Source organism: Canis lupus, chromosome 14 (genome assembly GCF_003254725.2).
Source record: "Canis lupus dingo isolate Sandy chromosome 14, ASM325472v2, whole genome shotgun sequence".
NCBI classification, from domain to species: Eukaryota; Metazoa; Chordata; class Mammalia; order Carnivora; family Canidae; genus Canis; species Canis lupus.
Window position 1 is genome coordinate 23,859,826 of NC_064256.1, and position 27,151 is coordinate 23,886,976.

At 37.1% G+C, this 27,151-nt stretch overlaps 1 protein-coding gene and 1 long non-coding RNA gene across 2 annotated transcripts in view; both read left to right on the forward strand.

Annotated features, from left to right (window-relative positions):
* LOC112674849 (uncharacterized) overlaps positions 1–20,248 on the forward strand; it is a 97,975-nt gene extending 77,727 nt beyond the window's left edge. The window contains exons 3-4 of the long non-coding RNA XR_007402024.1: positions 17,503–17,658; positions 18,990–20,248. This is a non-coding gene — a long non-coding RNA (uncharacterized LOC112674849). The remainder of the gene's footprint in view (positions 1–17,502; positions 17,659–18,989) is intronic.
* Positions 1–27,151, forward strand: part of NXPH1 (neurexophilin 1) — a 433,900-nt gene that overhangs the window by 245,242 nt on the left and 161,507 nt on the right. The gene's annotated exons all lie outside the window — the stretch shown is intronic.

A 27,151-nucleotide genomic window follows, 5' to 3' on the forward strand; every position in this document is an offset into this window, starting at 1 on the left:
TAAAGAAGATATGGTATATATATACAATAGAATATCTCTTAGCCATAAAAAAGAATGAAATCTTGCCATTTGCAATGATGTGGATGGAGCTAGAGGGTATTATACCAAGCAAAATAAGTCAGAGAAAGACAAACACTATATAATTTCACACATGTGGAATTTAAGAAACAAAAGAAACAATAAAAGGGGAAAAAAGAGACAGGCAAACCAAGAAACAGACTTTTGACTGTAGAGAATACACTGATAGTTAAACCACTGGGTAGGTGGGTGGGGAGGTGGGTGAAACAGGGGATGGGGGTTAAGGAGGGCACTTGTGATGAACCCCAGGTGTTGTATGGAAGTGTCGAATCACTGTATTACATTCTTGAAACTCATATTACACTATATGTTAACTAACTGGAATTTAAGTAAAAACTTAAAAAAATTTAAAAGGTAGGAATAAAGTACGGTGACTGGGCTGCACTTTCAGATAGGGTTGTCAGGCAAGACACTTTTTTTTGACAAGGTAAAATTTTAATAATACATTTCAGTCAATTTATGGTTATGTGAAAAGGCTGAGTTTTTCAAAAGTAGTGAATATGAAAAGATTAAGATAATATGTGATGGAAGAATTATGTTAATCTTTTGTCTGCCTCTACTGGAAGCTTCTTTGTCCCTGCATCCCACCCAGCTGTCCTCTTTACTCAATTCATTCTGGTAACTTCTATTTATTCTTCAGGTCTCAACTCAGTTGATCACCAGCTCAAAAATGTTCCATACTTCCACTTCCATAATTGTAATCACACTTGTGTTTAATATCAGTCTGTCCCACTTGATTGAATTAACAGAGTGCTAAGATCATGCTTCTCTGTTCACCTTGACATTTTATTCTTTTTATCTCTGTACATGTGGAGATTTAAGATGAGAACATAAGATTTATCTTCTATTTGGGGGATTGGACTTGCATGTGTAAGCCCATATAATGGTATAAAGTGTTTAAAGTTCAATACTAATCATATATTGAGGGGAGCAAAGATGGATGGCAGTAAGTTAATTCTTGAATGATAAGAAAATAGGTTTAGAATATTTCTATTCTTGCATTGGAAAGATCTAGTAAGCAATGAACTTTTGTGCTGTGGTCTGCTTTTTTAAAGAACCATATCATGTAATATATTCTGGTAACTGAACTCACTAGTGGTTCTTTTGGCTAGTTGGTTGCAGCTGACTAAGGTTGTTAGTTGTGCCTTTTTGGATTAACCGGAAAAATACTTAATATGCTGTTATAAACAACAGAAAGGAGGCTATTATGACGATTGGTAGTCTCTCTTTTTTTTTTAAAGATTTTATTTATTTATTCATGAGAGACAGAGAGAGGCAGAGACATAGGCAGAGGGAGAAGCAGGCTCTTCAAGGGGAGCCTGATGCCGGACTCAATCCTGAGACTCTGGGATCATACCCTGAAGGTAGATGCTCAACTGCTGAGCCACCCAGGCATTCCCATTGGTAGGCTTAAGAAAGGGAGTTAACATTATCTGGTTCACTAGTTTTTAAAGTCATTTTGCTCACTTGGTAGAAAATGTAGAGGGCCAGCATGGAAGAAGAGAGACTATTTAGGAAGCTATATTAATAGCTGAGACAAGAATAGGGTGGCTTACCCTCTAATTGTGAAAATGAGGGCGGAAAATGGGCCTATTTGAGATGTATCTTGGAAATAGGATCAAGAGGATTTATTTTATAGGTTGGATACAGAGAGTGAGGGAGCTATATTTTTGCTGATTTTTGCTGTAATTGGCTCAGTGGGGGTGCTGTCTACTGAAATGGTAAAGCTTATATGAGTGAGTGAGTGAAATTGAGAGTTCCTTTATGGACATTTTACTTTTTATTTTTTTTAAGGTTTTATTTATTTATTTGAGAGAGAAACGGAGCAAGCAAGAGCAAGAGCAGGGGAGGGAGGTTGGAAGGAGGGAAAGGGAGAGGGAGAGGGAGACAGAGACGGAGAAGCAGGTTCCCAGTTGAGCAGGAAGCCTGACTTGGGGCTCTGATACCAGGACCCTGAGATCAAACCTGAGACGAAGGCAGATGCTTAACTGACTGACTGAGCTACCCAGGCACCTCTCATTATAGACATTTTAAATTCTAGATGCCAAAAGATTGTTATATACAACTCTCCTTTTTGGAATAAATTTGCAAATTATTACATTTGCTATGTTTTAAAATAATTTAACCTGTTGCTTTGTGTGTGTGTGTGTGTGTGTGTGTGTGTGTGTGTGTGTACTTCTTATAAGGATAGGATAGAATGCTTTTGTGCTTACTTAAGAAAAAGATCTTTCTTTCTTTCTTTCTTTCTTTCTTTCTTTCTTTCTTTCTTTCTTTCTTTCTTTCTTTCTTTCTTTCTTTCTTTCTTTCTGTGAGAGAGAGAAACAGAGAGAGAGCGCGCGCATGACCAGGGGAGCATGAGCAGAGGGAGAGGTGAGAGAGAATCCACACAGCTCCCTGGCTGAGGATAGAACCCTATGCGGGGCTTGAACTCTGGACCCTGAAATTATGACTTGAGTTAAAACCAAGATCAGCCACTCAACCCACTCAACCCACTCAACCCACCCAGGCTCTCCTTGTGCCCACTTTTGTACTCCTTGCATTTATTGGGCCTTTCAGTTAGCCCAAGAAATGAATGAATGAGTGAATGAATAGATGGTGGTAGAGATTTCCACATTGCTTACTCTTTCTTTATCTCCCTATTTTGCCTCTTCTTTTTTTCCCCATTCACTGTGTGCCATATCCCTGCTTCAGTTTAAGAAAAAGCACAAACTGGGAATCATCACATTTGGGTATGAGTCTCCACTAGCAGTGTCTCTGGAAGGTCTAATCAATATTTTTCGGAACTTCAGTTTCTTTACCTCAAAAATAAGGTAAATAGAGGTGGTCTCTGAAGTTCCTTCCTGTTTGAAAATTCTGAGTGATATATTTTTTTCTGAGATATGCAAATCTAATATGGACTTACTGGTTTTACTTTATAACTGTTTCAAAGGAATGCATTTTTAGAAAGAGACAATTTAGAGATAATCAACTCACTCATGTGAAAGGTAAGAAAAGTGGAACCCTGAGATAGGCTTCCCCACTTATAAAATGAGACAAAAATGATAATAATGGTAATGATAAGAACAATAATTATAAAAAGAACATCTACATCAAAAGATTATTGTGGTACTAAAGTTAGATAAAACATGCAAAACTGCCTTGGTAGGGATAGATGTTCACTAAATGCTGGTTTCCTCAATAATGATTATTATTTTAAAATGTCATGTAACTTGCCCAAAGCTGTCTGACTAGGAAGTGTGGCAAGCTGAGGCTCAGACTCATCCTTCAGAAGGACAAGTCTGTCATTTCTCTTTTAGGATCTTCCTATCTTCTCTCCTGGAAATCAGAGCTGAACATGCTTTATTTTTTTTATTTTTTTATTTTTTGAAGAACAAAGCAGCTACATTTATTAAGCTAAACCTCCCTATTGGGGCCTATTTCACAATTCTAGTAACAGAGGGAGTGTGTAGCCTATAATATGACAAATCAAAGATTTTCAAATACTCTATACTATAATTTCAGCATGACATTTAGCATCTGTTACCTCATCTTCTTTTTTTTTTTTTTTAATTTTTTTTTTTTATTATTGGTGTTCAATTTACTAACGTACAGAATAGGAGACAGTGCACTAATATGGTTAAGAGCATATGTTAGGGGTAACCTAACACATGGGTTTGAAACTAGGTCTGGTGCTCTTTATCTGTGTAACGTTAGAGAAATTACTGAATGTTTCTGAGTCTCAGTCTCCTCATCTCTAAAATAAGCATAATAATAATGGGTACCACACTCAAAGAGATATAGTGAGGATAAATGATGTAATGCATGTCAACCACTTGGCAGGGTTCATGGCATGGATAAGATCCGCAAACAGTACCTATCTTAATTATCTTTCCTCACCCCCGCTTCACTTGCTAAGTGGCAGAAGTTCTCCACATTGCCTGCACAAAAGTTACTACATGTATTCTTGAAGGAAGGTCTGGATACTGCCAGTCATGGCAGACAAAGATGTAAACTCCAAAGTTGTCATGGGAAATATTGTCAGAGCAGTTCAGTTTAGATGTTAGAAGATGACAGCAGTGTGTCAGGCCTCGACAGCAACTGGTATGTACTGAACAGGAGGATGAAGGGCCATTGGTGGGAGGTCTCCAGGAAAGAAATGAAACTTAGATTTTTCAATATGTTTGAGTGTGAAGAATATTATTGGTGCTTGATAGACTTCTGGTAACACTTAGAAAATATTAGCGATAGTTCATATAAATCTAAGAAAATGGTACTAGCAACTTCAAGATAATTTAAAAAAAATAGAAAGATTATCTACATCTATCTATACTATTTGTATCTTTCCTTAATCAGACAAAATTTGTATAAAGCTTATCAGGACTCTGACAGTGATTTCAGAACTATAACTCCCCCATATTATGTATAAGGATGTCTATAAAATGTAGTATTGGGTAACAGAATTCTTCTGACATTGAGATACAAACTTGAGGAATCATTAGTGTTGGAAACAAAGCTTGTTTTGATTATATTACAACTAAGCATGTGGTATTATTACCAAATCATGTCTTCAACCAAAAATATAGGTTGTAAATATTTTTTTTACAACTGGATGTTATGATAATACATGATAACACTTATTTCTTAAAAGAATTTTTGAGTATAGCTGACACACAATGTTACACTGGTTTCAGGTGTACAACATAGTGATTCAGCTTCTATGTTAAACTATGTTCACAAGTGTAGCTTCCACCTGTCACCATACAGCACTATTACTATAACATGATAACACTTCTCATTTTTCTTCTATACTTTTAGCTCATGAAGGGCAGGAACAGAGTCTTCTTCTCATCTATAAGTCTTAGGACCAGAGACTGAATATATGAATTACAGATGTTTCCATTAGTGACTTTAATTACATGGCATTTCTTCTTATTTTATTTTATATAATACTTAGCCAAAAAAGATGATTTTGATAGTTATTTTATTTTATGTACTCCAGAAAATATAAAATCCTATCACACATTGATTACTTACTTTCCACTTTGGATCTTCAAAATCAATCTCCAGTACCCTCGGGTTGGTGAGGGTGAATCTTATCAGAATCTGAGAAGAATGGTGTTTGAAAATATCCATTAGGTTATTAAGACCTTGTTGAGAACTACATCTTAAATTCAATGTTGTTACCATAACCACTATGAGCTGATATTTTCATATAAGGCTTAAAAATAATATTAATGAAATCAAGTCAAGTATACATCATGATATATCTAAGGTAATCCACTTGAACTGGGACTTTTGCATCCAGTACAAATGACAGTGGCTGGAGTTATACTTCTACTCAAAACAACCAAAGGTGGACAAAATATATGAAACAAGTTTGAAGATAGTGGACATGTTTAGGCCAAAACAGTCTCAATAAATTTAATGGTATTCAATTCAATACAAAGCATATTTTCTGACCACAAAGGAAAAAAAATTAGACATCAATGAAGTATTTCGTATAACCAATGAACAAATGAAATTATTTACTATTATAAAACAAGTCAAGTGAAATATCTTTGGGTTTTGGGGGTAAAAAAAACCTCTCAGTTCCCACCCCTCAAGAGGAAAGACCATGTTAGAATATAGAAGTATGGCCAATATAGGAACACTGCTTTATGTCTGAATTTACACTGGCAAAATAATGTGTGTACCAGAGGGAAATAAGATTTGTTCATCAGATAGCCATGTGCTCTTGAATAATGAAATAAATTAGGAGACTTTGAGATCTAGAATATTAATGCATAGGATAATTCTATCTTTTTCTTGAATGGCATATGCAATCTAAAAATCAGTGACAGATTTTAGTCAGACAGCATTTAAATAGGATTTAAACATCTTTGAAATAGTTTTTTTTTTTTTTCATGATGGTGGTCCTTTGGGGGGATAGACATTTTCAAATTGGTTCTACCATACATGTATACAGCTAATTCACTTTATTATTTCTGCTCAACGCCAATACTGCTATTATGGGACTCTTCATTGACTTCTAATTACATCTCATCTACTCCCACATCTGTGCCTTTGCTCATTGTGAAACTGCACATGAATACCTTTCCTGGCTCTTCCCATCTTGCCTTTCTTTCTTTCTTTCTTTCTTTCTTTCTTTCTTTCTTTCTTTCTTTCTTTCTTTCTTTCTTTTCTTTCTTCCTTCCTTCCTTCCTTCCTTCCTTCCTTCCTTCCTTCCTTCCTTCCTTCCTTCCTTCCTTTCTTTCTTTCTTCTTTCTTTTTCTTTCTTTCAGATTTTATTTATTTATTAGAGAGCACACGTGTGTGCATGCAAGAGCATGAGCGGTGGGGTGGGGCAGAGAGAGAGGAACAAAGCAGACTCCCCACTGAGCAGGGAACCTGAAAAGGGGCCCCAGGATCATGACCTGAGCCCAAGGCAGATGCTTAACCAACTGAGCCACCCAGGCACCCCTCCACCTTGCTTTTCAAACCCCATCCCATCTATTTAAGCTCCCAGTTTATCTGCTATGGATTTTCTTTCAACTATTCTGACCTACCAGGAATGTTCCTTTCCTTGAGCTCCTATAGAATTGTATAAATAATCAAGACTAAGGTATAACACAGACTGTCTTATTCATTAAGTTTTAATTCAGTGGGTTTTAAACTATGGTATGCATAATAATCACTTGGAAGTGGTTGCAAAAATGCAAGTTTGGGCCAAATTGTCAGAAATCCCAATCCACTTAGACTAGGAGATCAGGAATTTGTATTTTATTAAAGATCCCAGGATGTCCTAATGTGATGGTCTGCTAATTATACTTTGGGGAAAAAAAACATAACACTTTAGTGAATTCCAATAACTCAATCTGTTTCACTTATAGAGATGCACAATGCCTAATCTTTTTATATCTTCATATCAGCAAGCAGAGTGTTCAGCATACTATGAATGCTCAATAAATCCTCACCAACTTTCTGAAGCAATGCAGTTATACATTTAATGTAGAGAGGACCCTCTTATCTCCAGTTTCACTTTCCATGGTTTTAGTTACCTGAGGCCATCCACCATACAGAATTAGATGATCCTGCTTCTCGCATATCATCAGAAGGTAGCCTAAAGCTATTCATAATGCCTGGGTCATTCACCTCACTTCATCTTATCATGTAAGGCATTTTATCATCTCACATCCTGACAAGAAGAAGAAGTATAGTATATTTTGAGAGAGACCATATTCACATAACTTTTATTATAGTATATTGTTATAATTTTTCTATTTTATTATTGTTAATCTTTTACTGTGCCTAATTTATAAATGAAGCTTTATTTAAAAAAAAACCTCTGGAGTATATAGATGGTTTGGTACTATCTGGTTTCAGGCATCCACTGGGGTCTTGGAGCTTATCTCTTACTGATGAAGATGGACTCCTGTATATACCCTTGTTATTTTTTTCAATGATTGCATAGCTATGTGTCTTAATTAATTTTTTAACTTGTGATTTGACTTCTCATTTGAATAATAGAATTTTAGAGCTATAGGACTTTCTAGAATTAACTTAGTTTAATTCTCTCATTTTTTGATGAAGCAGTTCAGGGCATGAGAGGTTAAGTGACTTACCCAAGTTCATGCAGTTAATTACTGAGCAAGCTACAGCTGCAAAAGCCAAGTTTCAAGGTTGCCAAGCCTAGCGTTCTTGCTTCTGTACATGTTGTCTTTTACTCAGAAATTTGTCCAGTGACTCTGGGTAGTAGCACAAGTGATAAGATTGAAACACCCATTTCTCAGTAAGTTAAGTGAAAAAAATGTCATTACATTCCAGAGAATGCATGGTAGCTGCTATTAGCTTTTTTGGTCTAGATAATTTAGGGTCAGATATTCCTTGTTCTGTGAATTATAGAAATAATAGCAGGATTCCTGGCCTCTAATCATTGGTTGCTGATAGCACTCTTTACCCAACTTGTGGCAATAAAAAATGTTATTTTTTAGAAAGATTTTATTTATTTATTCATGAGAGACACAGAGACAGGTGGAAGGAGAAGCAGGCTCCATGCAGGGAGCCCAATGTGGGACTCAATCCTGGGACTCCAGAATCACGCCCCGAGCTGAAGGCAGGTGTCCCTATAAAAAACGTTTCTAGACATTGCCAAATTCTCCTGGGAAACAAAATCACTCCCAGTTGAGAACTTTCACTTTATATAGACAAGGACACAGATTCTTGGATTCATGGATTCTTAAATTTTTGGAAAGACTCAAAAGGGTCTTTGAGTCCATGCACAAATATCTGTCTTGATATTTGATGCTTTGCATTTGAAGCAATCACTATCTGAAGACATCATATACATATGTTCTTTAAACAAAAGGGTGGTTAAGCTAAGAGTACAGTGCAGTTTTTTTTTAAATTTTTATTTATTTATGATAGTCAGAGAGAGAGAGAGAGAGAGAGAGAGGCAGAGACACAGGCAGAGGGAGAAGCAGGCTCCATGCACCGGGAGCCCGATGTGGGATTCGATCCTGGGTCTCCAGAATCGCGCCCTGGGCCAAAGGCAGGCGCCAAACCGCTGCGCCACCCAGGGATCCCCACAGTGCAGTTTTATAAAGGAGAATGTAGAAGGCATGTGATGGTGTGATTTAGTTGGATTTTTGTAGCTTTTATATTTATATAAATTTTTATTATGCTCCTCTTTATTTTATTCCCCAGTGCTACAGTGCCTGTTATTTCTTTAAGTGGAACATTATGTTATGGTTTAAAGAGTGATTTTCATCATCTGTAAACCAGCATATATATAATCTAGACATGGAGTATTTATCTTGTGGGTTTTTCAAAAGTCAAGAAAAATTATGTATATACACCCTTGGGAAAATGTACATACATATAGTATTTTGTTATATGCAATGTATTTTGTCCCTCCCCCACTTTTGTTGAATGTAGAAGCTTAGGGAAGTTTATTGGACACTTTAGTTAAGCATGACCTTAACAGAATAATTTCTTGAAGGCTATCTTCTCATCTTACTGTTGTGCTAAAGAAAACAGCATCTTTTTGCTTTCCCAGGATAGGAAATATGAGCTGAAGTTTAACAGATGAGCAACATATTATCAAACAGCTGCTAGAGAAACATCTCTTCAGTGTAAGTAGAGATCCAAATGAAAAGAAGAGAAATACCATTTAAGGAAAATTTTATCTCAAAGAGAAGCTTGTGAAATAGAAGCCTCAAGCAGGGCTGGGGAGTGGGATAGGGGGAGTAGTAGGTTGAGTTCCAGTCCTGGCTTTATGATCTGGGGCACATTTTTATTTATCAGTTAATGATGGTGTTGGGCTAGATGATCTCATACCAGCCTGAACTGCATATCTACTCTTCAAGTTCCAATTATTTATATTGTTCAGAATAAAATATTTTCTCAGCAGAAAGAAGAAAAATGACACTAGAGAAATGTTCTAAGTGATAATGTAAACTTCATCAGGAAAGACTTTCCTCTTCTAGACAGTTGAACACAGGATTTTACTTAGAGGACATATGCACATGGACACTTCATACACTAAATAGTTCTAATTAAAATAAAACAAAATACCAACCTCCAGATTATCTTCTTCTGTGATTAAAACAAAATGCTGTATTTACTCTTAGCAATATTCTGCTCAGTTAGGTCAATTAGTTGTTTAATATTTAAAGGAAATAATACTCAGCAATTATAGTATTGATGATTTTTATAATTAAAGTATAGAAATTATAAATATCTACTCCTTAGACTCCAATTAGCTTATTAACATGCAGTAGAGAATACGTACCTACATTATTGGTATCATTTTTCTTATTCAGTCTATGGCAACTAAGTACTGTCAACCCTTAATACGATTACGTCAAGCTCTCATACAAGTTAACTCTTGGCCAAAGTCTGACACAGGCTGTCAATATCTGGATTTAATTATGTTGATGAACAAAAAAAGTCACCTTTTTGTGTGTAGGCTAAATGCTTACTGTGTAGGGAGAACAGCTGTTGCACTTTTGATTTCACCCTAAAGATTGGAACAAAAGGTCAGAGATCTTTTGATGCAAGCTAATTAAAATATCAATGATTATGCACACCATGTAACCTTGTTCTTAGATCAGTGTGCAAATCAGAAATTTCTTTATATATATATTATGACTGCACTTTGGGGTAATACTTTAGATGTGTAAGTGCCAAGTGATCTACACATTGACCTTTGAAGGAATACTCAGACAAACATTTTTGGAGTTGTTTTTTCTTCCTTTACAAAATCGAGTACATTAATGTATGTTCCTCCTATTCATGCCAAAGGGCAATTGAATTTGGGAAAGAAAATTGCAAACAAGGAGAAAAGTAGGTTCAATCAGATCATTATTGAGACCAGATGGGGATATTCTTCACTGGTGGTTGTCAGGCTTCTGGTCATATAGCTGTGAATATTCCAGCTGAATTAATTGGATTAGCTTTTTTAGAAATGTATCACCATAGGTCCAACTGTGATCTGTGTACTATCTACCTTAGAATCAACTGAATGTTTTAAATTGCATTTTTCCTGGCCTCGCAACCAGATATTCTGTTTTCATGGTTCTGGAGTAGAGCCTGGAGAATTTCAGGTGATTCTGATATCATTAAAAGTTCTCAGATCACTAACTTAGCAGCATCCAGAGCTCAATCAGGGCAAACATTTTGTCTTTTGCTTGTCTACTTTTCTGCTCATTCATTTTCCAGTGACTCTTCATCTTTTTTCTGTCCCCTACCATTACTTTATTTAGGTTTCAAGGAAATTGTCAACTAATGCCTGTTGATGAGAATATTAAAAGTATTAGATTCTCTAGGGGACAGTTCTATTCTTTTATTATTTTTTAAAGACTTTATTTATTTGAGAGAGAGAGAGAGAGAGAGAGAGAAAGAGAGTACAGGACCAGGGGGAGGGGCATGGAGAGAGGGAGAAGCAGACTCCCCACTGAGCAGGGATCTAATGAGGGGTTTGATCTCAGAATCCTAAGATCATAACCTGAGCTGAAGGCAGACACTTTAACCAACTGAGCCACCAGGTACCCTAACACTTCTGTTTTGATAAGAATAACAATAATGATGTTTGGCTCTATACATTTCAAAACTTGTGTCTCTTTCCTCACATACTTTTGGTGCCAGAGGTTGCAGAGTGTTTTCATACTGTGAAATGACTTTGGCCCTGGACTTGTATGTGGCCACTCTAGATTAGTGGGAACATTGAGAAGTAGTAGGAGTGTTCCTGGCCCCCTTCCTAAACTGAGATATGGTTAGCATTAACTGAGATCTACATGGAAATGACTATAAACTATGTAAATATATCTGATTGAATTCCAACTAAATATAACTATTCACAACTCAGGTTTTCCTCTGATGGATACTAAAATCTCTTCAGTGCTGCAAAGCCACACGTACACAGGAGAGGAAAGTGTGAGGAAGAAAGAGGAGGTGAGAGACAAGGGAAATCCAAGGGGATAGAGAAAGTGACCTTAATTGATTGTAATTAATGTATCTTCTTTTGCAAAATTTTGAAAAATACATGATTATGTATACTGTTGTCCCCTTCCCTAGGAAGGGCCTAGACAGATGAGGGTCAGCTCAAGCTATGTTAGCTTCTCGAAAAGCTCACTTCTACCTACATCTAGCTCATATCCTGCAGTGTACAAAAATAATTGTATAATAAGTAGATGAATTAATAGAAAGGTATAACTCTTCTTCTCCTACCAGTTCAGATGAAGAATTTAACATCATTTTGAAGTCACATAACTTAATAAAGTCACATTCATATTAAAAGAAAGTTTTCTGGGGTGCCTGGGTGGCTCAGTTGGTTAAGTGTCCCACTCTTGATTTCAGCTTAGGTTGTGATCTCAGGCTCTTAGCTCTGAGTCTGCTTGTCTCTCTCCTGCTCCTTCTCTCATTCTCTCTCTCTCTTATACATCTAAATAAAATCTTTATTGTAAAAAAACAAAGTTTCTGTTCATGGAGTTTGCTATATGCCTCAATGATCAATACTTCTAGTATAGTCCATCCTTGCTTGGGTACCATGTTTAGCATTGCCCTGAGTTTAGGCGCCAAGCTTTGCAGTGATAGTCTCTCCCCAAGAAAAACTCTGCCTCTATAAGGTCCATTCTTTGTTAAAAAAAATCCAGAAGAATGTGATGACTGTCAGGTAATTTTTTTCTAGATATTAAAGCTCCCTTATCTAGTTAACTTGTCAGTTCTTAAGAAGGCTAATAAGTGGTTGTATAAATGCTGGGGCATGGAAAGAAAGAGAGGGATTTTAGTATTTTCTGATGGTTTTCCAATCATAATAATGCTCTGATGTTGCCTTTGACATGAGACATACTTTTTCCAATTCACTGGAGTCAGTATTGTATAGGAGTTGAGAGTTTGGTTTCTAGAATCAGAATTCCTGGGTTCTCAATATAGTCTGCTGCTTACTTTGTAACCTTTGGCCAGTCACTTAACCCTACTATGCCATTACATTTTCATCACCTATTAAATAGGACTATTTTGAGGATCAAATGAATTAATACATGATTTGTAAATGTTCAATAAATACTAGCAATTCCTGTTGTTATGCTTGATCTTATCTTTGACATTAACTACCTTTTGACATTGGCAAGCAATTATATTTGAGGACCTCAGTTTTTTCATCAATAAAAGGAATAGTTAAATAATAGTTGTGATTCACAAAATGCTATGATAAGAGTAGCCTTGGATCACTATGCATAACACTTATAAAAATCATTTTGAAGTCAAAACTGTGGTGAAACTTTTTTGTTTAATAATTGAATGAAAAAAGCCTACTCATTCTCTAGCATCTTAAAAAAATGAAAAATATCTAACAAGTTGCTCTCTTTCTCTTTGGATTGAAGTCTTGTTGCCTAATGAACCAAGAGCCCAAACTTTGGATTTCATTACTCTTATGATTCCAGATCCCTCCAGAGTCTCTTATCAAATGTGGCCTCATTAAGTGCAAAAAGCAATGCATTTCTCCATTAAATTGTGCTGAGCTAACTTGTGGCTGACATGAACTCAAATGAAATGTAATCACTTTAAATTTGTTCTTATTGGACTGTAGTTGCACATCACAGACATATATAAACACATGCAAAACTACTTGGGAATCCTTATTTATCCAGGCTCTTTTCTGAGTAAGTATATGGATATCAATCCTATTTAATGAGGCTCTATCAATAATAAAAACTAAATATGAAACAATTCCAATATGTTATCCTGTTTTAAGTAAGTTACCTCTAAAACGAACTCTAGTTGTTTTTTCCTCCATTGAAAAATAGAAGTGTTTATAAACAGTCTGTTTATGAACAGATTACAGAGTAATCTATACTTTTTTTAACCAAGAATTTTGTAAACATAATTATAACTTTGGGAAAAAAGAAGACACATGCTTTGTAATAATCGTTGATAACATTTGCTGCATAGCAGAAACACTTTTAAGTTCTGTATATGTGTTAGCAAACTAATTGAATCTGTTTTACAGAGGAGGAAATAGAAGACAGAGAGACTACACAGTTTACTCAAGACCATATAGCTAGTGTGTGATAGAGCTGGATTCATATCCAGGAAGTCCAGTTTGGGTTTGTGGTTGTAAACACTAAACTACTATTATTTCTCAAATTTCTCCTGAACTATTAGGTTTCCTTAAGGTGGAAAGACACACTAAGCATTTAATAGTGAGAATGGAAACCACAGAATGCAAGTTTGTATCTGGTGTATTTATGTTTTTCAGTGAAAAGGAATATGATATCAAATGCAGCCCAGTTTTAAAAGAGGGGAACCAGCTAATAGGTGGTTATGAAACTTGCCTGAGGTGATGTAGAGATTTTAGTGAGAGCAGGGATAGGTACAAGCTACTGATTGACTGTTTTTTTTTTTTTTTGGCCAAAGCCACTAGAGGATGTGTCTTTGCAGTGACAGCCATCAATGGCTGTAGGGGATAGAAACAACTAGGAGACAATTAGCGATTCCAGAGGGAAGTGACAGGACATGAAATGCTCGGGGGTGAAAGAGCATTGCAGGGATCTGGCTTATGGTAATAACTTCACTGGCAACTTCAGCTTAAAACAAAACTAATGATAGATTTTGAAACGGGATTCCAGAAGAATCATTCTATTCGACTCTTGAGTTCCCAGCATCCATTTTATGGAGTTAACCTAGGTTTTGCATACCTGAGGTCTTTTTTCAGAGGCAAAGACACATGGGCAACCTGCTAACTCTTCCCTAGACTTACCGGCAGAGTGATGTTTCTGTATTTCCTTGATTTTGAAAGTGTGCTATTAAACATGGCTTTTGAATAGACCAGCAACAGTGGGTTTCAAATAGATACATGTAAAATGAGGTAAAATATCAACATAGATTAGATAATAAGAAACATTTATAATTCCACTATTTAGAAACTCCAGGTTAACATTTTTCTTGTGCATATTTATAGTAATGACAACTTTAGGATTACATACAACTATGATTTTTTTTAAAGATTTTTATTTATTCATGAGAGACACACAGAGAGGGGCAGAGACACAGGCAGAGGGAGAAGCAGGCTCCATGCAGGGAGCCTGATGTGGGACTCGATCGATCCCGGGACTCCAGGACCATGCCCTGGGCCGAAGTCAGGCACTAAAATGCTGAGCCATCCAGGGATCCCCTGCACCTACAACTTTGAATCTGTATTTCACTTTGTATGAATGTCTTTCCAGATCATTGCGTTTTTTAAACTTTGGATTTGAAAACACCATTGAATGAGTGGATAATGCATTGCACATTGCGCTTTAACTTATTTGACATGCTTCTATTGTTGGATGATTAGATTATTTTTAGATGTTGGTTATTTTGAATAATAAGTAACACGAATCTTTGTCTGAACATTTCATTATTTTTAGTATTGTCATCCTTAAGATAGGCATAAATTTTCAAAGACTAGAGTTTAAAATGAAGCTTAAAATAAAATCTTTAATATGTATTTAAAATTTGTTTTACAGAAATTGCTTACTAATTTTTTGTTCTATCAGCTGTATGAAAGGATATCTGTTTCACCAAATCCTCATTCTCACGATTTTCTATATTTAAATGCTAGGGCATTATCATTAAAAATATCTTGTTTAAATTAACTGGCCAACTATCATATCCTATCCAATTCCCATTTCTTAAATGTTTGGCATCTGTGTTTTCTCTTTTGTAAATGAATTGTCTACTTAATTCTTTGTCTAAGATCTAAAATATTAAATGTTTGCTATTGTATGTTATGATTAAAATGTTAGGAAATCTGACAAACTTGTTGAAAGCAAAACATACCAAATGCGAGTCAAACAATTTCACAGGAGTTAAAATACTTTTCCTTTACTTATGTTTATTAAGACTATTTTTAGAAGAAATGTGGAAAGATTTAGTCAGAACAAATAACATTTTTATAATATTTTATAAAACTAAGTTAGGGCAGCCCCGTTGGCGCAGCGGTTTAGCGCCGCCTGCAGCCTGGGGTGTGATCCTGGGGACCCGGGATCAAGTCCCACATCGGGCTTCCTGCATGGAGCCTGCTTCTCCCTCCGCCTGTGTCTCTGCCTCTCTCTTCGCTCTCTCTGAATGAATAAATAAATCTTAAAATAAATAAATAAATAAATAAATAAATAAATAAATAAATGTGAGAACATTTAAAAAAAACCTAAGTTATAAATAGGGCAGAATTACAGTTTATAATTTTGGAAAAAGGGAACAGCATTCTGTATATATAGTTATATTCATGAGCCTTATATATGACTCTATGTATATAATCCATAGCTTCTGCATTCCGATAATGTGCTATAACAGCTTGGAAGAGAAGACAAATGAGCAAGGAAACTTAGTTAACATTGTCAAATGTCTTTCCCCATATCCAACCCTGATGGGTTAAACAGTCTGATGGCTTCTTTGACCCTATTCACTAAAGTAGCTTTCCGTTTGTTCAAATAGATCCACAGCTTTTAAAATATGTATTTCGTTTGAACATCTTCCCCCTCAACCCTCTGGTGTCTCTTTTTCTTAAATAAATGGCATAAGTTTGCTTAGCTACAAAATTTATCTGTACTTTTCAGAAAGTAATGTGAATCTTTCCAAGTCTCAGAATAATAATTCCATTTGGCTTAACTCCAGTGATTGGAGGGTGTGTGTGTGTGTGTGTGTGTGTGGTGTAGAACCAATCATACAAACAAAAAAAAGCACAAACTGTAAGGAGAGTAATGATTTGTAGAAATCTACAGGAGGCCTTGGTCCTTGGTCCAGGAGTGTTACTGCTGACAATTACACAAATACTGTTCCTATGCAATTATCCCGGCAATAACCGATAGCAAGCAAAAATTATAGAGGCCTGATGCGATTTATGCCCACAGGTTTCTATGTAGCACTTTGTTTGAATCAAAATGGCTATCTTTATTTTTTTTTCTTTTCTTTAAAGAAAAGAGTCAGTCAACTCCTTAGGAGAATATAATTTTCTTCCATCTAGTTTTAAATGGCATTAGCACAGCAATCAGATGTCAAGGTGAAAGATAAACATGTCTGCTCCTGGGTGCATAAATGGTGAAAATACCAGGTAATATGGGTACCATCTCCCTGCTTTTGCATTTTAAATAGCATTAACCTTGTGCAGGGTAGAGTTATGATTTCTTAAACTGTTTTCTCCCTACAATGGGCAATCAGTTCCATGATTTAAAAATATACTCTGTACTGTCAAATTTTTCTATTGGATGTAAGCACATAGAAAAAAAAATCAATTTGTTTTGTTTTTCATTTTTGCTTGTGATTACTGCATTGTATTTATTTCTACAATTCCTTTAATGTCACCATTTAACTACCCTTAATTGAAAACTGCTTATGTCTACTCTTTGCCCAGGAAATTACATTTCAGGTCATAGGCAATGCATTTTAAGCAAATCAGATTGGAGGGAAAATATAGATATGGTTTTTCCTTTTTAAAGATGTAAGCGTTATGGTCAAGTGTGAGGCATGTTGATAAGTAATCACCTATGAGTCCATTTAAGAGCTCTGGTGGCCATTTTAACAAAAATTAAATGCAATTGCAAAATGGAAGAGGGGGAAAACATGTGTACCAAATCCCCCTCAAACAATCCCTTTCCATCAAAAATGACTAGAAGACAGTTTTAGTGAGGCTGCCTTTAGAAACTATGCAGACCCTGTTTGGCTCAAGAAGAAAAAGGCAGAACTGGATAAATCTATTTCTCTACCTTAATATACTGAATGGGAAATGGATTCTAGCAGACAAATTATCTCCTTTTTTGGAGTTTAAAAAGATGACATCTCAAAGGATTAGAAATTTGATACATAATTGGTTACATAATGTTTTATATTTTTTTAAAGGAAGATGATGGGTATTTTTTCCTTATGTGTATTAGAAAAACAGAAACAGTGTAGTAATTTTCTTTTTTTTTTAATTTTATTTATTTATGATAGGCACACAGTGAGAGAGAGAGAGAGGCAGAGACATAGGCAGACGGAGAAGAAGGCTCCATGCACCGGGAGCCCTACGTGGGATTCGATCCCAGGTCTCCAGGATCACGCCCTGGGCCAAAGGCAGGCGCTAAACCGCTGCACCACCCAGGGATCCCAGTGTAGTAATTTTCTATATTTAAATGCTGGAACATAAATTGCCTGATATGTGGTTATTGCTAAATAAATTACTTCTTAGATTAAATATTATTTGGCATAGTCTTGGCTTGACCTGGGCCGGTTTCATGACTATTTGGTTTATAGGGACTACACCCAAGTTCTGGTCCTAATCTAGGGATGGTTTTAAAGGGATGGAAGGGTGCTTAGCCATCTTCCTCAGGGTCCTAATTTGGCATATATGTAGCAGTCCAGTGTCAGCTTGATCTATCCATTCAATATTAGCCTGTCTCTGTGGATTTAATGAATCATCAGGAATCAGGAAGCTAATATGTTCAAAAAGGGAATCAATTATCTTATTTATGTATATATGTATGTAGGTAGCTATTTAGAGAGACAGAGGTTGGGGAGAGAGGTATAGAGGGAGAGGGAGAAAGAATCTTAAGCAGGTTCCAAGCCCAATGTGGAACTAATCTTATGACCTTGAGATTCATGACCTGAACCAAAATCGAGAGTTAGTTGCTTAACCTGCTGAGCCACCTAGGCATCCCTGGAATCATGATCATATTAATCATTTGTTCTGTTTAAGTACTTTGGTCCTCCTCAGCTGAGACATATTACTAATTCCATATCCTCACCTAGTTCTCTGGTTACCGTAGAGATTTCTTCTGGTACTAGAAAAATTTTTCAACTGTATTTATTTCCAAGCACTTAGAAGAAATTCTTTAATTGTGGAATTTAGTATTGAATCTCTGAAAGTCCTATTAATAGGGTGTGATTTAAATCCACAAAGTCTTAAGAGATACACAAGGTGGTTAGGGTGGGAGCTAAGCTTGTTAAGAGCTACAATCTTGGTCTCCTTATGATGTGGGACCCAGGGAGTTTATAAAATGAAGAAGACAAAAACAAAAGAAAAGAAAAAAAGATAGGTAAATTTTGCTAACTGTCATTTTTAGGTGTTAGCCTTCTGTATTCAGGATAATACTCAAGTTGTCTAAAAATAGAATAATAGCCAAGGGCAGGCCTTCATTCTAATGGGACAGATGTGATCCAAACCTGGAAACCATGCACTCTTCAGTGGAGGAAGGATGTGGACCATATGGTGTGAGGTCAGCTCACATCCATCAGGATGAACCCATCAGTGCTCTTTGCATTTGAAGCTGAGGACGTTGTGCTTATGAGTTATTCACATATTTGGTTGTATGTAGATAGGTAGGTGAGTAGTCCTCAACACCCTGAATTATGATACCTAGATACACTTAAAAGTGTTCCTATTTTATTAGTGTATGCCATATATATTTTCCTCATTGTTCTATCTCCTTTCTCATTTTCAGGAGAAGCAAACTAGTATTTGGGAAGAAAAGAAGCTCTGAGGATAGCTGTTCTAACATTAAAAAAAACCAAAACAAAACAGAATGTGGCTGATCTGTTTCCTGAATTCTTTACCTTTTCTATTGTTTTGTTTTGTTTTGTTTTTTCCTTTTCTATTGTTAATCTTCTTGAGAACCCTTAGGAAGTTTCTCCGCTTGATATGGTAAGAGTCTGGTCACCAGGAAAGTAGAGTTTGTAACAATATGTGAAAGAGGATTTTAAGGATTTAAAAAAACTGAGAAAGGGGCACCTGGGTGGCTCAGTTGGTTGTCTGACTCTTGATTTTGGCTCAGGTCATGATCTCAGGGTTGTAAGATTGAACCCCACATGGGGCTCCGTGCTGGGTGTGGAGCCTGCTTATGATTCTCTCTCTCCTCCCTCTGCCCTTCTCCCACCTAAAAAAAAAAAAAAAAAGAAATAAAGAAAGAAAGAAAGAAAGAAAGAAAGAAAGAAAGAAAGAAAGAAAGAAAAAGAAAAGTAAAAAAAACTCCTGAGAAATAGTAAGACCTCAGCTTTTATAATTGCAGTTTAAAACTTCTCTTGATTCCATTAGAATTCTGGAGGGAGATTTCATATTTGTGGGAGATTACCATGATTTCCTGATTTACATGGGCTTTAAGACCCTTTTGGATCAGTACTCAACTAGATGCCATTTTCTGCCAAACTTGGCAGTAGGAAAGGATAGGCCTTGGGCCGCTACAGTTTGGCTTCATCTGATAAAGGGTAGGTCCTCAATAAAAGGCACTAAATGAAAAGCTAGCCTGCAACCCAGGTATGCTGGTGTCAAGAACCTGTGGTTTGAATGGTCAGGAGCCACTGGTTGGGGAAAACTGACACACAGCTGATAGACTGAAGTCCAGTGGGAGTTATTTTCTGCTCAGCACTCCATTGGCAGCTGCATTTGTGAATCAACTAAGAGCAGCTTTTATTGATATGGTCACTATGCTTTCAGTTCCCATTTTGAAGTGTATCTCTTTGATGGATGTGTAAGGAATCCGCTTAGACACCTCTGACAGAAGACACCAGGAAGAAGATATGACTAGATTTTGAGCAATCCTGATTCCACAAAAGAGATGACACAGACTGCTGAGTAAAACACAGCAAGCCAGTTTGTAAAGAGACCAAGCATTATGTGACAGAAGCACCTAAGTCACTGTTCAGCCTGCTTGTCTTTGAGGGCTGGAGAGAAGGCTTCTGTCTGAAAGGAGAAAAGAAAAACTTTCCCAAGGCCAAAGCACACCAGGTTGTAAAAGCTTAGAGTAGAGATTTGTTGACCCCTTGTCCCGATCTCCCCAACCTCATTCCTTTGTTCTTCTTGGCAAGGACCCTCTGCTAGAATTTAAGCAGTCTTCTTCACAGGTCTTGTCTATGACTTGTTCATTACTAGTTTTGAACCTTCACATAGCCATTTCTAACTTACAGAATATATTCTCTGCCTGCCATTTGTATATCTATCCTATGTTTTTGCTCTACTTGAAAAATCTGGCTTAAATCAACTCTTAGGAGACGTTTCATAACTAAGCTGGTCCTGCCCATGTGTTCCCTGCTTAGCCTTTCATCTGTACTTGGAACAAATGGACTTGATTTAGGCTTCTGTAATTTGTAAACCCTGTACTGTGTTAAGTATTTCATAACCATGCATTTTGGTTACTTCTGTGTATGGGCATTTTCCCCAACTATATTGTCACTGCCTGAGGGCAGGAACATGTTTACTTATGTAACGTATTCATTCCTTCTCCCTCCATCTGGGACAGTCCAGTGATTAGCAAATAGCAGGCACTAAGCAGATGTAACAGTTATAGATCCTAAAATAAGAAGTATCTCCTTCTCCTCCTCCTCCTCCTCCTCCTCCTCCTCCTCCTCCTCCTCCTCCTCCTCCTCCTCCTCCTCCTCCTCCTCCTCCTCCTTCTTCTTCTTCTTCTTCTTCTTCTTCTTCTTCTTCTTCTTCTTTTTTAAAGGATTTTATTTATTTATTTGAGGGTGGGGAGAGGCAGAGAGAGATAGAATCTCAAGCAGACTTTGATGAATGCAGAGCCCGATGTGGGGCTCCATCTCATAACTCTGAAATCATGACCTAAGCCAAAATCAAGAGCCAGATGCTTAACCCACTGAGCCACCCAGGTGCCTCTAAAATAAGAAGTATTTTTATGACACTTAGAGAATCTGAGCTCCAGGAAAGTAGATAAAAATGGTGATTATATAAAGTGCTGTATTCTGAGTATCTACTATCATCCATAACAAACTACCCAGGACATAGCCACTTGATACAACAATAATCTGCCATTTAGGCAGAGTTTCAAAGGAACTGCTTAACTCTGCTCCATGTAGAGTTCCATGCACTCTGGAGTCTGGAGGATCTACTTCTAGATTGCTTACTCAACTGGTCTGCAAGTTGGCTCTGGTTGTTGCCTGGGAGTTTAGATAGGATTGTTGGCTGGAGGCCTTGGTTCTCACCATGTGGGTACTGCTATGAGGTTACTTGTGCTTCCTTAGAGCATGGTGGAGGAGTTACAAGAGAGTGGCCCAGGAGGCAGGAAGTAAAGCCTAACAGGCCAGGTAAGGTCTATATCTAGACCTAGTACAGCCTCACTTCATCAGAAGCAAATTTTATCTCTTTATGGGATAGTGTCACGGTCATCTTATAGAAGACCACATGTGATGGGAGTTATTATTTTGGCTATATTTGGAAAATACAGTCTGCCACAATAAAACTGTATAAAGTCACAATGCATAAAGGGAGGAAACTCCTTGAGAGTAACTTCTTAAAATCAATGATGATAGCATTTATTTATTTCTTACTCTGTCAGGCACTGGGTTACAGGTTTATAATACACGATTGCTTATTTGACTCTTGCAAGTATGAGTTGGACACTTGTTATTGCTCCCATTTTACAGATGAAGAAACTGAGATATAAAGAGGTAAAATAGTTTGCTTAGGGTTACAACTATCAAAGCAAAGGTAGAGTGTTAATCCAAGTGATCTAACCCTAGAACTCACACTTTCTGTCTCCTATTCAGTCACTATCTAGAGTGAGAAGTTGTAATGTAGCACAGATATGCAAGTGGCCAGGGATGCCTGGGTGGCTCAGTGGTTGAGCATCTGCCTTCAGCTCAGGGCCTGATCTCAGGGTCCGGGGTCGAGTCCCGCATCGGGCTTCCTGTGAGGAGCTTGCCTCTCCCTCTGCCCTATGCCTCTGCTTCTCTCTCTGTTTCTCATGAATAAATAAATAAAAAAAAAAAAAAAGAAAAGAAATGCAAGTGGCCATTAGTTCAGGGGTTAAGAATCTAGGTTTGGGTCCATGTGCTTCTGGGGCACTTGAAGTGCCTCTGTGATTATTACACAGCATTGGTCATTTGTGTGTGTGTTTGCACTTATCCAATTCCTAAAGATATGCTTTGTAAACACGTAATAAAAACACCCATCCAAAAACGTAAATAATTATAAAAATTTAAAATGAAAGTGTTTCTCGGACATAAATCACAAACAAAAATCTCTTCCAGATTTTATTAACAAAATAGTAAATTAGGGAAGACAGGAGAGAAATTTTAAGTGTCAAATAAATAAATAAAAACAATGTAATTAGTCCCCTTTTTCCTAAAATAGTCTTACTCTCAAATATCTTACAGATCAGTTAGCTTCCTTTCTTTAAAACCTTCAGAAACAGTCATGCGTAGTTCACACTGAGGGTGCACCTGCTTTGGGCCTTTGACAGACTTTGTCAAGATCTCAGTGACTCCTTTGCAATCCTTGTAATAGTGGGAGAATTACCGACCCCTCCTCTAAGGGCCCCATTTCCTGGTTTGCAGAATAGGGTTAATGACCCTCAAAAGTTGGGAGGACAAAATAATATGCTGTGTGTAATGTACCTGGCAGTGATAGATTTTCATCTGGTGTTATTTCCTTTAAAGGTATTTTCAGTGTTGCACAGAACTGGTGCAGTAAAAACATTTCCTTCTCAAGTAGCTGCTAACCTCTAGAGGCAGGACAAATCCCCAAAGAAATCCATGTACCAAATCTCTTCCATGTGGCTACATAAACAGCTCAGCTCATGTTTCAGTATTCAGTAGCATGCTAGGCTTCATATTTTCCTCCTTGTGCAAAAGCATCCTGCAGATTTAGTGCCAAGTTAAGGGATACAGAAAATCAATCCAGGCAATTGCTTCTTTACTTTCTGATCAGTTCTTCCCTGGTTATCTCCAGCTTTGAATGCACTTAATCTCTTCTGTGTAGACCAATATCCACCCCCCCCTCCAAATCTTGCCATAAAAAAAGGCTCAAATACTTTATGCATGTATAGAGACTTGTTAATAAAATTTCTCTCTGTCTTCCCTAATTGTTATTTTGTTAATAAAAGCTGGGAGAGATTTTTGTTTGTGATTTATGTCCAAGAAACACTTTCATTTTAAATGTTTATAATTACTTACGTTTTTCGTTGGGTGTTTTTATTATCAGTTTTCATGAGGCAAGATTTCATCTGTTTTTTTTTTTTTTCAGAACAAATATGAACATGTCTCTGTGGTATCTCTTGCTTGTAATGAAGGTATGATAGGTAATTCTTCTAGTGCTTTTCTCAAATGACTACCTGGGCATCTATCCAGACTTGAAGTGTTAGAGAAGCTGAGGTTTGAGAGAGAAGGTTAAGGAAGAGTTAGGGGAGAAACAGACTTGTGATTGTGTCTTTTTATCTTTTTAATGTCTGGGAGACAAGGAAACCAATAAAACTTGGTTACTATTCAAAATATTTATTGACAGTGTTTCCAGTTTGGTCTCTTTCTTTATTCTTGGGGCCTTTTGTTACAGGTAGGTTCACTTCTTCAAAGCTTTGAAGATGGCTCCAAACTTGTCTTTGGCCCAAGTCACCTAAGAACACAACACTTCCCTTTTATGTGACTATTACTGTTGTACTGTCACCAGCCTACAGCAGATTTCAAATTATTTTATAGTTAGAATCGATTGTCTGAACTGCCTAGTTTTCTTGCTTGCTTTCCTTTTAATTGTTTCAGCAATGCCTGCTATCCTTTTTTGTTCCTTCTCTATTTTGCTTAGTTTTTTTGTTATTCGTTTTGTATTGGAGATGTAGTGAGCCACAGGAAAAAGAGGAATATTGATCACATCCTAATAGTTTTAGAACATCTATATAAACATTAAAAAAACTTCATTTGACTAAAAAACATGCCTTTTATTTCTCTGTCACTTCCTTTGTGGTTTAAGAGATTTATATTCAGCTTCCTTTAGATTAGCAAGCCATGCTTTTGTCTTATGTGTTTTCATTAAAATTCACAACCAGGCAAACTTATTATTTGGATCCCACAATTTAATAAAAATATAAATGCTTTTGGTTCCCATTTTCTTCCTCATTCCATAAGACATTATAACTGTCTTATGCTGAGAATATTCACGTTTGCGTCTCAGCTGAGTTCTCTAAGAATTTCAGCAGGTAAGTCTTTCAGCAGGTGCATGAATTTTACAGCATAGATAGCTTGGGCTGGGTCTGGTACCCAAGCTAAGTGTAACTCCTATCATTTTAGGTCTCTTAATGATATCCTTCCTTCAAGATAACTCTACAGACATAGACTTCTGTTGTAGAAATGCAAATATTTCAATGAATGTAGAATGCATGATGTTACTGATTTGAAGTGGTCATGACATACTGGGCTAGTTCTCAACTTGCTTGCCAACTCTGATCCATTTGTAGTGGTTGCTGGAAGCACTGTTTTTCTGAAATCTCAACCCAGCTGATGGAAAAAAAAAAAAAGCCAGATTGATGATTCCACCCATGCCTTTCACCGAGGGAAAAGTGGTAATGGGAGAGCCATGTATTTGCCAGCTTTAATCTAGGCATTCATTATTTATTAAGAAAACAGAAAAGGGCTCCTTTTCATTTCATTTAGATGCCTCCCCTACAAACAGGATTCTACTTGAAAGGTTAACATAACTCATCCCTGAACATCAATACCTGCTTAAATAGGTATGGTGGAGTCAGGTCTTATTAAAAAGTAACGGCACATGTAGATGTTTATCATTATGAAAAGATTACAGGTTGTGAAGTCTGATTTCTCAGACCCAATCTTCTCATTTTGTGAAACCAAAGATAGTCACAGACCCGCTTTACTCCTTGGCAGGAGATACCTCAAAGACTGCTGACATTTGAAAACCAGAGAAGCTGAACACTGACTCTGTAAAGAACATACTCTAATTCTAGAAAAGAGGTGATCTGATGTGTTTGGCTGTATTTGATGTGAAATGCTGTAAGGGAGTGTACTAGGTGGTCACAGAGATGCTCTCAGTTTGGAAGCAGTGGCTTATTTGGACCTGTGTTATTTCTGTTGCGCCCTCCAATGGTAGGTCATTGGCAAGTATTTATCATTCTTTCTGCACTGTGTAAGTTAAATTCCTTTTCCAAGGCAATAGGGCCCTGAGGGAATGTTAAGGAAAAGTGGGAGAGGGAGAGGAGTAGGGGATGAAATGTCTGTTTCTATAACTTCCTTCAGGGCCATTAGTTGATCTATTAGATCAGCTTCTCTCAAACCTTTGTGTGTAACTTTCCTGGCAGAGTTGTTGAATTATGTACAGCCACTTTCAGCAAGCTGCTTAGGTCAGGGGGCTTTTCTTTGGCATTTAGTTCCCACGTACTTAAACAAAACCTCAATTTGCTAAGGTTTTTAACACTAGAAGCTTCTTCTTTTCATCCATTTTATTATTTTTTTCCATGCATTGTTATTCATTACACATCTGGCTGCAGGTTATGGCATTCTGGCTGTGTTTCACCATGCTAACCTCAGTTACCTCTCCTAGGGTTTAGGAAACAGTCCCCTCTGGATTGAAATATTAATGATCATAAGTACAACAGCAACCCCTCTGCTTTTCAAGTAATGCAATTCTAAGCCTAAGGGCAGCAGCACCAATTATAACTACGGGAATCCTATATACTCTCCCAGTAGGATCCACAGATGCACACACAGGGACTCAGCTGGGCTCTGATACTTGTAACTCGATGCTTTCTTGTGCTTTGGTGTTTCGAGGCTCTAAAAGAGAAAAATGATTCTAGCAAGGAGATTTGGTTGGTGAGGGAGAACCACTCACAACTGCTGAGCTAGCTGTGTGGGAAATTGCCCTTAGGTGCATGATAGAGCCTCCTCACCTCTGCTTGTAATACTTAGGTGTGGAGATGAGGGAAGCCTGTGTGATTCTCAATTTCTTCTCACTCCTCTGGGCTGTTTTCACTAATTAGAATAGTGTACCAGGGAATGCAGTAGTTGATTTTATTTTTGGCTTAACTGCCACCTGAGAGACAGGCTTTCTGTGCCCCGAGACATTCAGCCCAAGGGTGAAAACACAAATGAGCAAAGATTATAAAATGGGTTGAGTCACATGGTGTAGGCAGCCTGTTGGCAGAAACGGATCCACACACCAAATCTTTGGAGGCTGACTTTTCTGCTAGACTGCTCTCTAACTTCCGACTGACAGGCCAAAGCCTTAGACTATTAGAGGGCATAATCAGGTTTTGTAAAGGTCCATGGGTTCTCGACAGGAAGAAAGAAGAAAGAGAATGTAGAGCAGAGCACAGGCAAGGAAAAATGGAAGTATTTATATTAAAAAGAGAGTTGTGCCAAAACAGCAGTACTACAGAAAAGGAAAGAACAAAAAGCGTTGCCAAGAAACATAAAGACAAAACATTAGGTAATTAAGTGACCAAATGAGAGTTACAGATAATCACACTTAGCATTTATTGAATACCTATCATGTTCCAGGCACCACTCTAAGTGCTGGGTATATATTGACCTATGACCCTTGAAACCATCTTATGAGGAAGGGAATATTTTTATCCGAATTTTGGAGGTGGGGAACTGGAGGCACACAAAGTTTAAAGAACTTGCTCAAGATTAACATTATATTCTTAACCATTATTCTTCAGGTTCCCCCTAAGAGATGAAAGAGTCTAAGAAAAGGTTGAAACAGTTGCCCAGATAGTGATTGGTCCACCAAAATCAGTAGCATTTAGCTATGCAAATGAATAATGTTAACAAAAGCTTGTTGGCAAAAGGGGGCCTCAATCAATTCATGGTTTTTAAAGATTGGTTAGTTTCCTTAAGGGAATTAATGAAATCCCTTTCCTTTGCATCC